Genomic DNA, 13566 nt, shown 5'->3' with positions numbered 1-13566 from the left:
TGTCTCTTGATATGATATCATTACTTAAAAGCAGGCCCTTCTTATCTGCCACATAACTGCCTCCAGACCTAGGAGGACTTGTTTATATTAACCACATTTCTGGTGTCAGGTGTAAAAGTAACATAGATGATGATTAAAATGCTTGATCTTGGAATTGTGAGGCTCGGTTCTTCTATATTCAATCTATACTTGGTAAATCACCTTTCCCAATTAGCAGAATTCAATGAAGCGTTAAACAGAGTACACAGTTAGTGTTCAATAAAATAAATTATTTCATTTACCCAGTTCCCTTACTTATGCCCATTTCAAATCCTCCCATTCAATTTCTCTTTCTTTCTTTCTTTCTTTCTTTCTTTCTTTCTTTCTCTCTCTCTGTTTTGATTTTTGTTTTTTGGTTTTTTTTCTAAATCTTATAGATTCAACTGGTTTGAATTCTGAAAGCAAAACCCTCCTTTAGGTTTCCTTCTTTGTGTCTTGTTCTACTCTTTTTACCTTACCTTGTATTATTTTCTCTTCTGGCCTCATATTGACAAATCCATACTCAATTGTCAAGTTCATTTCTTTCTCTCTCTTATTTTATTTTATTTTATTTATTTTTTAAGTTTCATTTTAGAGAGAGTGTGTGAGCAGGGCAGACAGGCAAAGGGAGAGGGAGAGAGAGAATCTGAAGCAGGCTCCATGCCCAGTGCCGAGCCTGAAGTGGGGCTTGATCCCATGACCCTGGCATCATGACCTGAGCCAAAATTGAGAGTCGGATGCTCAATTGACTGAGCCACCCAGGCACCCCTGACGTTTATTTCTTGAAATCCTTTTCTGACTGTTCAATCTTCTGCATGCTGACTATTAAAGCCTCCCCCCACTACCTACAGAATATGGTCCAAGTGCTGTGGAGAATACAGGCAAAAGAAAAAAATTAAACTTCCTTACAATTTGCAACCCATTGACAAGTACTTGAGACAGGCAGAGTGAGCTTTCTCAAGGAGCTCAGCTACCTCCATGTTAATACTTTGCTAGAGGTAAAAGGCAACCTTAGATTGAAATTAGCTTGAACTCAGGGATCCTGTAAAAAATCCCTTTGGAAACTTCCTTTATCTCTACCCACTTCACCCAAGATATAGGTTACCAATCATCCTCTGTCATAGACTCTGGGTCTAAAGTTCTCTCTTGTCCAGCAAGAGAGGTGGACCCAGGATTAAAATGCAAGAGATGGCTAATGTCTGGGAAAAGACAAGAGCCCTGAATAAGGGCCCTTGCTCCATATTTATTAAGATCAGAAGGCTTACAAACATGATGGGCTTGCACAAAAAGACAATGAATCTGTGAACATTAACTCATGGGCATGAGGGAAAGGGGGTTTTGAAGATATAGGGCATTAGGAGTTTGGGTCAATATAAACCAAAATCCTGGTGCCAGGCAGATGGTTGTTAATGGCAGACAGGTGTCTAGTCTGTTTATCTTAGCCAGCCTAGGGGATAAGACAGAGAGGGCAACCTCAGGGTCAACAAGGCACCTTTCTTTTGCTAATTAGCTCTGCTCTGGACAGCTTCACCCTGTAGAGGCTATAGTCCTGTTGGCTTATTTACCTAATTTGGTCCTTCCTTCCTGTGAAAGCAGCTTTCTGCTATGGTACTAAATTGGAGGACGTTTTTGCCCTGAATACCTAATCTTCTTTACCTCATATACCTTTGTGTTGGAGACTTTGCCCCACCCTCTCTATACTGGGGCCTTTGCCCTGCCCTCCCTATACCTACTCACCTAATCTTGTTTACCCAAACTTGTGTGTGAGCATCCTATGGCTTTGTAATTCTTTTTGCCTTGTTAACCCATCAGTGCAGGCTCAGGGAATGCCTAAGCTTATTCCCCACAATCCTCCAACCATATGGCCCCCTGATATACATGTGAAGGGTCTCCTGACTAAGGTTTTACTAGACAGTAGTAAATGACCTTTTTCCTAACAATAAGTAGGCTCCTCAAGGTCCTGGAAACCTTGCTTCCAAAATTCCTTAGAGACTTGTGCTGTCCTGACCCCCTCCCAACTTGAAAGTATATATTCAACTGCTCCTCACAACCCCAGTGCAGCTCTTTCTGTCCATAGCTCCTGTCTCTGTGCTTTAATAAAACCACCCTTTTTGCACTGAAGATGTTTCAAGAATTTTCTTGACCATTCACTCCCAAACCCCAACATTTCACATCACAAGCTCCTCAGCTTGGCACCCAAGACTCTGCAAAGTCTTTCCCAATTGTGCCCCATGCTTCAGAAAAACTGACACAATCACCCCTAAACATGACACTATATTGTCTCCATCATGTTATTTTCCTAATCTGGAAGACGATTCTTCAGTCTCCTAGTTATACACCCAGATCTTTTTCTGCTGTCTCTGCTTTTCAACATTGAACCCATTCTTTGGAGCCATAGCAACTTCCATGAAGACTTTCCTCAATCTCAATTATATATGAAGTCTTGTTTCTTCAAATGCCTTTAGCATTTTGTGTGTCTATTCTAGTACCTCTTTATTCTTTCCTGTGGTCCCAGATGTACATAAGCTCATTCCAGGCTTCATATTAGACTGTGTAGTCCTTGATATCAGGGATTTTATCTTGCTTCTTTTTGCATCTTGCATGTATTTAGTACTCATTAATTCATTTAATCATTCATTCAGTATATTAAGTGTTTAAAATTGGGGGTATAATAATGATCCCAGTGCTCTGTAAACATTTCTGGAATTTGAAAAGACTTGATGATTTTTGTTTTGCATATGAGAATTGATGTTGCTAAGTCACTTGTCTTCTGTGAAACTATGAAATAGGGTGCTGAACAGTTTTCTAAGAACATTTCTTTAAGTTATCAAGTTGTATGATTCTTTTGTAATTAAAATTATATATTCACTCAGTAAAACTACTATTTGGAAACACTTCTGATTTCTTTATGCAATTAAACTGAATTTCTTTTGAAAAATCTGCATTGTAAGATTTTTCTTAAAATACTTTATTTTTACAGTAATTATGTTTTTAGAAGTGACTGCTCAGACAGTTATTAAAATTGTGTCCTCTAACCCTTACTCCCTTCCTTAAAAATTAGCTGATTTAGGGGAGCCTCGGTGATTCATTTGGTTAAGTGTCCAACTTTGGCTCAGGTCATGATCATACAGTTCATGGGTTCGAGCCTTGCGCCAGATTCTGTGCTGACAGCTCTGAGCCGGGAGCCTGATTCAGATTCTGTGTCTCCTTCTCTCTCTCTCTGCCCCTCCCCTGCTTACACTCTGTTTCTGTTTCTCTTAAAAATAAATTAAAAAAATTTTTTAAATTAGCTGATTTTACAGTGGCACCTTACTGTTGATCCTACCAACTTATATATTCTTATTTCCTATTATTTGTATGTATGAGTCCTCTGCTCCAATCATGAGTATTTTCCCACTTTTCCTCATCTGTTCTGTCTCTTTGTATTAAACATTTGTCAGAGCTGTCATAAAAATATAATTTGTATGATGGTTTACAGTTTTCAATGAATATATAGACTTATTTGAACACAACAGAATCCCATCTGACAGGCTGAATGAAATGTTATCAGCTTTCATTTTTTAACTCTCAGATATTTGGAAATTGAGGCAATAGAGAGGGGAAGTCAGCAAGTTTCAAGGCTAGAACAAGTGTTTGTAAGAGGCAGAAACCATTTTAAGACAACGTACGCAAGTAACAGGATTTATTATAAGATTACAGAAGAATCTCACGAATCTTAAGGGCCTGGCTTTATCTGTGTATCCCTCTTTCTCTCTCCCTCTCCAAATGGGATCTTGCTACTTGTGCAGTCCAATGGCAGAATGTGGCCACCCTACACTTCCCAAATTGACAGTCACAATTCTAGCCACATACAGAGATTAAATAGTTGTTTGTAAATGCAACTTCCAAATTCCTAGGAGAGCATATGATTTACCCTACAGGCTCACATTGTAAATCATCCTTGACCAGACTGGACAGTTTATCCAGTACATACTGCCCCGTGGATGAAAGACAATGACCATCAGAGGGGAGACGGATCTTGGGTTTGGAAAGCAGATTTAGAATTCCTGCTTTTTACAATTTGGTGGAACTAGTGCTTAGAACCTAAGTTAGAAGTCACTGGCTGAAACATGTTCAGAGGGCAGTTAGATAACGTAAATGAATGAAGCTGACAGATGGAGACTGCAGCACCCAGAGAGAGCACAGGCTCCATCTAAAGGGAATTACTCAACTCCAAGCTGATAGATGCTCTTTGGGAATTTGGGCTCAGGGTATATCTTCTGATTTTCAAATGAACTCAGAATTGAGATTTTATGTAAAATCTGTTTAAATCAATGAAAGTAAATAATTTCATTTTACTTTGTGAGATAATTATAGAATAAAGAGCCATACTATTTGCTTTGGGCTTTCCTACATTAAAAAAAAAAAAAATCTATTATAGGAGAAAAAGCCTCACAGAAGCTCTGTGACCATGAACAAAAAATTTTTAACCTCCCTGAGCCACAATTTTCTCTTATACCAATACCAATGTTTCACGTTGTCATGAAAATCAAGTGAGATATTGTGATATGATTTTATAAACCTTTTAACATGTATTAGGTGCTCACTGGATATTAGGCTTCATATCTGCTCATTAGAATTAAGTCTGAAACAATACAGTATGTTTGAAACATACTGTATGTTTCAAAATAATATGTCATTAAAAACAGAGCAAATAAAGTTAGACTGAATTTCCAAACATCAATAGCAATGGTCTACGTTTGATTTCTTATATAGGTTCATAAAGCCACAATGTCACTGTTAACTGCTATGTCTTATTTAACATCTTCTTAGAGTTATAAATAATCAAATAGGAAAAATAACTCTTGGTCATAAATATCAAGCATTGAGCAGCTTTTATATGCATGTAATTATAATCCCCAACAATCTGTAATAAACACCTGGCAAGGTTGCTAAAATTTTTAACACAATAGAATGTATCACAGAAGATTCTTTCATTCCACTCAGGCTCTGTGATGCTTGAATGAGTCACCGAAGAAACAGAACAAAGAGTTTGGGTTTAAAGATCAGTTCAAGCAAATAATATCTCTTTATTACTCTCTCCTGAGTGAAATCTAGACGGAGGTAATCTTAATAAGTGATGTGCACTTTCTAATGGAAGAAACAGGGAACACTTTGGTTCATAAGAGTTGTTGATAATGATAAAGAGGCATATTGGAATAAAAGTGCAGGAAAGCACAAAGCAACCAGCTTTTTAATGTACTATTTATAATGGGATTTTCACCCTGCTTTGGAGAAATGCCTTAGCAACAAAATCTTGAACCTCATTGTCATGATCTCTAAGGTCTTCATGTGGGTAGGATGGTTTAAATGGCTAATGGGAATATTATCGAACCATTTTGAAAATAGAGTACTCTCTCTCTTTCCTTTTTTCTGTCTTTTCGTGATACTAATTAACACCTAAAAAGATCCTCTACAGCATGCACAGAAAAGCCTAATACTGAGTCTGCAATGGGGTGCAATCTTCTATGTCTTTTAGGTATTTTTGTCATCACAACAGAGGCTACTCTAGTGTTTCTGTGTTAGAAGAATTAGGACTAGAATCTGAAATTTTGTGAGAAAGCAGAGTGAAGGGGATTGTGAAGTTGAGCTTACACAACAGAGTTTTTTTGTGCTGTGTGTGTGTGTGAGAGAGAGAGAGAGAGAGAAATAAATTTGAGAAAACCATATCAAGTAATTTGGAGGGAGGCAGCTGGAGCTAAGCAAGATTATGGAAGAGTTAAAATCCCTTCACCCTCACCCTAAACTACTCTTTGGAGATGCCTGGAAACTATAGTCTCATGGTTTGGATCAAAAATAAATTAACCTTTTACTAAGTACTAACAAAGTCATAACAAAGACTTTATATTAAAGCTTCAATGGGGGCACCCAGGTTGCTCATTTGGTTAAGTGTCCTACTCTGGACTTCAGCTTGGGTCATGATTTCATGGTTGGTGGATTCGAGACCCAAGTCAGGCTCCATGCTGAAAGCATGGAGCCTGCTTGAGATTCTCTCTTCCTCTCTCTCTGCCCCTGCCCACTCATTCTCTCTCTCTCTCTCTTTCTCCTCTCTCTCTCTCTCTCTCTCTCTCTCTCACACACACACACACACACACACACACACACAGAGTAAATAAATAAATTTTTCTTCAATGTATCTATTCTGTTTTTTAGGGTAGGCAAGATTAAGGTGGTGAATTTTATCTAAGGATATGCTAATTAGGGGGTTAACTCCTACATTTTGTATGTTAATGATGGGAGCATTGTACAGTACAATGAATCCCAGAAAAGGGACTGTTGAAAAGTCATTAAATAATTATATTGGATCATATATATTTTTAGTGACTTAATAATGCTTTTGGTGAGACTGACAGGTGCTACACAATATTCTTATTTCTTAACAAGAAAACAGATTTCATTTGCTGTGGCAAGGCACCCAGATAAAAATTTGCATTTCTACCTCCCTTTCAGCTAGATGTGGCCATGTGATTAAGTTCTAGCCAATGAGATGGAAAAGCTGTTGGGCAAGTCTTCTGAAAGTCTCCTTAAACCATGCTGGAGAGCCGGTGAGGGCCCTCCTGTTTCCTGTTAGAATGAAGATATGATGGCTGGACTTCCAGCTGCTGCTTGGACCTCAGACAACCTTGATGATGAAAGACACAAATTAGGGTAGTGGAAAAGAAAGAAAGGAACCGTGGTCTGCGTTGGTTGTGGCTCTCATATACCAGACTTGGCATGCCCACCTCCAGACTTCCTTTACATGCAAGAAAAATAACTTCCGTCCTATTAAGCCACCATTATTTCCAGTCTCTGTTACTAGCAGCCAAATATATGTCATAGGAGAGACATTTTACTTCACCACAACTGTTATGTGTAAATACTCCTTATTACACAGTTCTTTAGTTTGTAGAGAGAATGCTTGGATAGCAGGTTTGTAAAATAAGAGATGTTGTGTTCTCCATGTTCATTTAGCTCTTGAATTTGGGGGAGCAGTTACTGAGAATTTGGACACATGTAGTTTTAAAGGTGAAATTACAGGGAAGCCTGGGTGGTTCAGTCTGTTAAGCATCTGTCTCTTGGTTTCAGCTCAGGTCATGATCTCACGGTTTGTGAGTTTGAGCTCCACATCAGGCTCACACTCACAGGGTGGAGCCTACTTGGGATTCTCTCTCTCTTTCTCTCTCTCAAAATAAATAAACTTAAAAACATTTTTTAAAAAGGTGAAATTACAGTTAGTTGATATTGTACATTCCCTATGCATAACAAGATAGGCAGGAGCAAAGGTTTCCTATAACTTTGCTAAATAAGAGAAGGAAATCAGCCTAGATCTAAAAATATTCCTTTGTAGAAAAGCAGATAAACATGCATTCTTTATCAGATTTAGAAATACTGTCAGTCTTTCAAAATGTTTTTCCATTCTTTAAAAAAAAAACATTTTTAAGCCTTAGTGAGATTCACTTCTACAGTAATTGAAACATTTTAAGAAGCATATTTTTTTAATGAAATTTATTGTCAAATTGGTTTCCATACAACACCCAGGGCTCATCCCAACAGGTGCTCTCCTCAATGCCCATAACCCACTTTCCCCTCCCTCCCACCCCGCATCAACCCTCAGTTTATTCTCAGTTTTTAAGAGTCTCTTATGGTTTGGCTCAAGAGGCATAGTTTTTGAATGTCAACATTTTCCTAAATGTTGACTCAACCCAATGTTATACAGGAATTCAAAAAGTCTTCACCATATTAAAAAAAAAAAAACATATTTAGGAGCCTCCTCAATATTCTTTCTGTGAATCTAGGATGTAATCTTACGATCCTGGTTTGTACCTTGTCCTTTGTTACCTCCAGCCTTTCACCGAACATTGTTTTAACTGTCTCTCTTAAATGAGTTCTCACAGACAGCTTCTAAAAGAGAAAACCCTTGGAACAATTTCTCATCAGTGTTTCCTGTCAGTTATGTTTGACCTGTTGTCAATGGAAAATGGCCCTTGTGGGACAATTGAGTGGAATGGGACTGTGGAATCCTCAGAGGCATGTGGACTTGTCCCACGTGTTCTTTCTTTTTACTCACTGCAGCACAGCACATTTTAATACCAGTCATGTGCACCCTGGATCTATTACAGTAAGTGGAAAGTGAAGGTATACCAGTGAGAGAAATGGCAAAAGTGTGTCACTTTTGTGCGACACAACGGTTAGGTTGGCAAAGTGTCAGCATTACTCAGATTCTTCTATGTACTTTTCGTTTTTCCCTCCCAGTCATCACTAGCCCTTGCACTTGGCATTTCTGATCGATCTTATTAAACCAGTTGACTTTGATCCTATGACTACACTTGGCTCTCTCATTAAGAAAAAGTTGAGTCTGGAGTGCCTGGGCGGCTCAGTCCATTAAGCATCCGACTCTTGGTTTCTGCTCAAGTCATAATCTCGCAATTAGTGAGTTCAAGCCCCGCATTGGGCTCTGCACTGACAGTGTGGGTACACTTGATATTCTCTTGGTCTTCTTTTCTCTCTGCCCCTCCCCTGAATGCTTTCTCTCTCTCCCTCTCTCTCTCTCCCTCTCTCTCTCTCTCTCAAAATAAATAAATTAATTTAAAAAAAAAAAGAAAGAAAAAGTTGAGTTTGTCACTGTGGATCCCAGATCCAACTCCATTTGGCCTCACTATAGAATTCTTCTGCTTGGAGTCCCCCAACTCACAAACTCAGTGGGCACATCCCAGCTGCCCTCATAGTAATACCCTTACCAGCCCTCCCAATGATGGCGGGGCCTGATTCATTCAGGTTTTCTGAACTGGTTTTCCTTCTTAACTTTCACATCCTGATCTCTCTCTTTTTCCTTTCTCTGAAATAACATCACAGCTTATGTCTTCACACTCCAGCCCCATGGCGTGGCCAGCCGAGTGGGTCTTATCATTCCATTTCTCTTGTCAGGGCTGGTTTCACTTCCTTTGAAAGAAGCTTATTTCAAGGCCCTTACTCACTGGCTATTGTTTCTTCCTGAACCATCTTTCACGGAACGAAAGCACAGGCCTGTTAAATCACAGCTCACTTACCCTGGCTGTAGACATGGTAAAGTCCCATCCACTTTAACTTTCATTCTGTTTGTTTTTAAAGATTATTCTTCCTCCCTGTCTCTCTCTGTCCCTTCCTTCCTTCCTTTCTTCCTTTGCTTCCTTCCTCCCACCACCATGGTCAGTGCCGTGATATTTTTCTTGCAACTATAGCTCATTAACAGTAAACTGGAACAGTGGGGAGAGATCCCCTGTGGATTCTCAGGCATATTCTTTTTTGTTGTAGCACATCTCAGATAATGTTTATAATGGAGCTGGAATAAGTGTTCAAAAGGATACAGATCTTTCTGTTCTACAGCTCAAGTCTGGAGTAGAAATACATTTGAGATAATAGGTAATGCTAACGAGAAAAATACAGCTCCAAGTGAGGTAAATTGTACTTTTAAGAATCTAGTCTAGGTGTGTACATGGGAGGCTGTATTTCCCAGTGGGAAACTCTCCAGGTCATAATCTCACTCCCACGACTGCCTCACTGTGCGATGCTGACTGTGAGCCGGTAAAGGAGGAAAGAAAGGATGACAGCAGTGGAGTCATCTTCGAGCAACCATATTAGCTCAGAACTGTTGTTGGTACTTCCTTACCTTTGCCAGATTGTTTCTTTCTATTCTCCTCATTGCCATCCTTCTGACATTCTAGTCATTTTGTGATTTTTCCCTGGCTTCTCTGGATGGTGTCCTGCCCTAGCCCACTGGTGCTGAGGCCTCGGCTCTGGACTGTACCTTTTCTTCTGCTTACCACAGGTAACTTGTCCAGGCTCTCACTTGTTCAGCATACCTGCCAGGTAACTGGAAGCCAAGCTGGTAAATGAATTCACAGCAAGGTGCTCATTCATGGGCTCATCAAACATTTATCGAGTACCTCAGCTCCTGTGCTAGGTGTGAATGACTGACCAAGGCTGCTTGGCTGTATTATCAACATACAGCCTGCAACCTTGGGCTTTGGGCTCAAAACATTTCTAGGTTTGAATCTTGCCCAGTCACTTGCTATATATCATCCTGGAAAATTTTATTTAGCCTTTCTGGAAGTCTCAGTTTCCTCATCTGTAAAATGGGGCAGTCAAAACTCCTTGCAGGAGTTTTTGGGCTTTACCAGTAATTACATACAGTGGCTAGCTCCTAGAATAAGTGAAATTAATAGTGACTATCATATTATTGGTTACTCTTTCCATATATCATTTATGGTGACCTTTAACACTAACTCTGAAATCGCCAGGTGCCTTACCAATGAATGACTTTAAGTCTTATGACTCGTTGTGAGAGACATTTGGGGAGTCAGGGAAGTCTTTCTCCCTTCTGACAATAGAACACCCAAGTATCAGCTGTCTGAGGAACCGAAGCAGAGCAAACTGCTGAAGACACAGGAGAGACGTTACAAGGATACACAGAGGTACGTTTTCAAATCAGGCAGCCTGGCCATGAAATGCCAGTAAACAGCAACAGCAGATCATGACGTGAAAAGTAGGTCACTTGTTTGGAGTCAAGGTGTTAGGTAGCATACAAGGTGAAGAGCCCAAAGCCATAAGAGTAACAGGCTGTGAAAATTGCTGCCGCAGCCATAAACCAAAGAGCTGCCTCCCTGCGTCTGCCAACGGCTGGATCTGCTGGGCGCGCAGCCCTCCTGTGGCCACACTTGCGCACACGCAAAACAACACTGTCACCGTCAGCCGCAGCGTTTTGAACATAGAGGACAATGATAAATCAAGAGACACACAACTGGTTGTGTCCAAGGGCAGGGGGGCAGCGCGAGAGAAAGTGGGAATAAATCCATTGATTCTGTTTGTCACCTAACCCTCTCTGTGTTGTGCTTTCCCAATGTTTATGGCTTCAGATTTTAGTGTGTCAGATTTCTGCATGCCTAAACGAGCCATCTGCTTGTTTGCATACTCTTGTGCATTGAGGAGACATTCTACTATTATACGATGTTTTTATGTCATAAGGATTTTTTTAAGTACTCCTTTGGTGTGCAAGTTATACGGGATTCTGAGCCCAAAGGCTGGGCCTACCACTTCACATGACATTTGAGCAGTTATCTGGGGTTGTCAGCTTGGGAGGAAGGAGAGGCAGACAAAACACTGTTGGACTGGGAGGGATAGTGGGCATGGTGTCTGTTCCACTTCATTACACTCCACATCACCCCGCTCCTTTCCACCCCCCAGTTCTTCCCCCTTATCTATGTTCCCCTCCTGCCCACCACCCTTACCAGTCTAGCACTCTGGAGAGATGGTTGAGATAAAAGTGCAGCTGAGAGAGCAGAGGGTTTGGTCAACCCTAGATTTGGAAACTAGTCGTATTCTTGCCATCACATGCCAGCGTTTCACGTTGGTTATTTGATTTAAGCAGAATCCACCAAATTTCTTAGGTCTCTGAAGACCTAATTATTAGCTTTTTGAAAATGAAGTATCCATCATGAACTAAATATTCTTTAAAGTGATGTATTAATATTGTCACCGTTATTGAAAGTAAAGTACCTGAGAGATGTGATGCTAGCACTCTTTCCTCCGAAATCTGATATATATTAGTTTTATGCAAAATGGTATAATTATAATTTCACATACCCTGAAGTCCGTGAAGGGTTTAGAACAAATTGAAGTTATTTGGAAACTAGTAGCTACGAAAGAACACAGAACTATCCCAGCTGCCCGAGCTCTTTCGGCCATTAAGGAGCACAATGGATTCTGTAGCATTTGAGTAGATAAAGGGCCTTTCAAAAGTCCACATTTAAATGAATACAAACACCGGTTCTAATGTGCTCCTTTTTAACAGGAATAAATGATGGGTTAGAAGAAAAATTCTTATGGTTCTCAAGTGTTAGGAAAAACAATTTGGGTGGAAAATGTGCCTTTTATTCTACTCTTGGGAAAGTAAACTCACAGATCTCCATCAGAGGCATTGACCTCACCTGAAAAGATAACAAGCTGGTTAGGGGGATATATTCCTGTCAGGAAGAGTTACATTTTAAAAGTGTAATGAGTAAAGATAAAAATTCCCTTTGGGAGAAGAATGAGTTAGGAGATACTCCCTTCGTATGATTGTGAAGAATATGTACATTCGTTTACTTCCATTTGGTGTCCCGACTTGGCAAAAGAAAAATGTGAATTTATGGCTTTAAGTGGCTGGAATACTGGAATGAGCTTAGGATTTTTATAAATTTAGACAGCAACTAAGAAACTCTTCCATTTCTGAAGGCAGTGAAAACTATTTAATTTTTTTAATGTTTATTTATTTTTGAGAGAGAGAGAGAGAGAGCGCATGAACAGGAGAGGGGCAGAGAGAGTGAGAGGGAGACACAGAATCCCAAACAGGCTCCAGGCTCTGAGCTGTCAGCACAGAGCCGGACACGGGGCTCGAAACCACGAACCGTTGAGATCATGACCCCAGCTAAAGTCGTATGCTTAACCAACTGAGCCACCCAGGCACCCCAAAAACTATTTAAATATTTTAGAGTTGACTGACAAGGAACTACATCATTCTTGTGAGTTTTTTTTAAGCACCTTTTATTTTTCAGACTATAAATTACATTAACATATGAGCACAATTTCATAGAGTATTTCCGAAGGGACACTCTTCTTTGAAGGGACACAATTCTTCACATTGGTTGATTCCACTTGTCAATGCAGAATAAATAAAAATACATTCTTTTCGGGGCGCCTGGGTGGCGCAGTCGGTTAAGCGTCCGACTTCAGCCAGGTCACGATCTCGCGGTCCGGGAGTTCGAGCCCCGCGTCGGGCTCTGGGCTGATGGCTCAGAGCCTGGAGCCTGTTTCCAATTCTGTGTCTCCCTCTCTCTCTGCCCCTCCCCTGTTCATGCTCTGTCTCTCTCTGTCCCAAAAATAAATAAACGTTGAAAAAAAAAAATTTAAAAAAAATACATTCTTTTCTAAACTCAGACTCAGACTGAATTATTTCTTTATTCCCCACTAGCATAAAACTTACTTACATTGGCTGTATTAATGCAAGCACAAGAACTTTATTCTTTAAAGAGTTGAATTTCATGAAGTAAATTTAGAGCCACTTAGTTTATCTCATGAGTGATGGTGCTATTTTGAAAAACAGGGATGTAAGGAGATTTTATGTCCACTTTTGATTTACCTCACTTGAAAATGTGTACTTAGAGAACAGGTATATGCTTGAGCTTATTTGGCCTGAAAATACAGGGACAAAGGTTTCTCCTTTCAAGGACATCTCTATGATGAGTTTGTTTGTAGATCTTCCATGCACCCTCACGGTGTTTAAAACTTGCAGATAAAGCTATCCAAATAGATTCACACTTCTATCCACGTATGTATAATTGGTTCTAAGCGTTTGAGTGAGTCAAATTTCCTGTCAGGAATAGAAAGTACATAAAAGTAAGTGCTGACATATTGTTTTCATTTTATTTACTGAAAAGTAAAATAAACTTTTAAACAGATGCCTGTTTTCTAATTTACAAGCTACCTTCACTTATACCCTCCCCCCCTACACACACA

Source organism: Puma concolor, chromosome B4, assembly GCF_028749965.1.
Source record: "Puma concolor isolate L17-30 chromosome B4, mPumCon1.1.hap2, whole genome shotgun sequence".
Classification (NCBI taxonomy): domain Eukaryota; kingdom Metazoa; phylum Chordata; class Mammalia; order Carnivora; family Felidae; genus Puma; species Puma concolor.
This window is presented reverse-complemented; position numbering follows the sequence as displayed.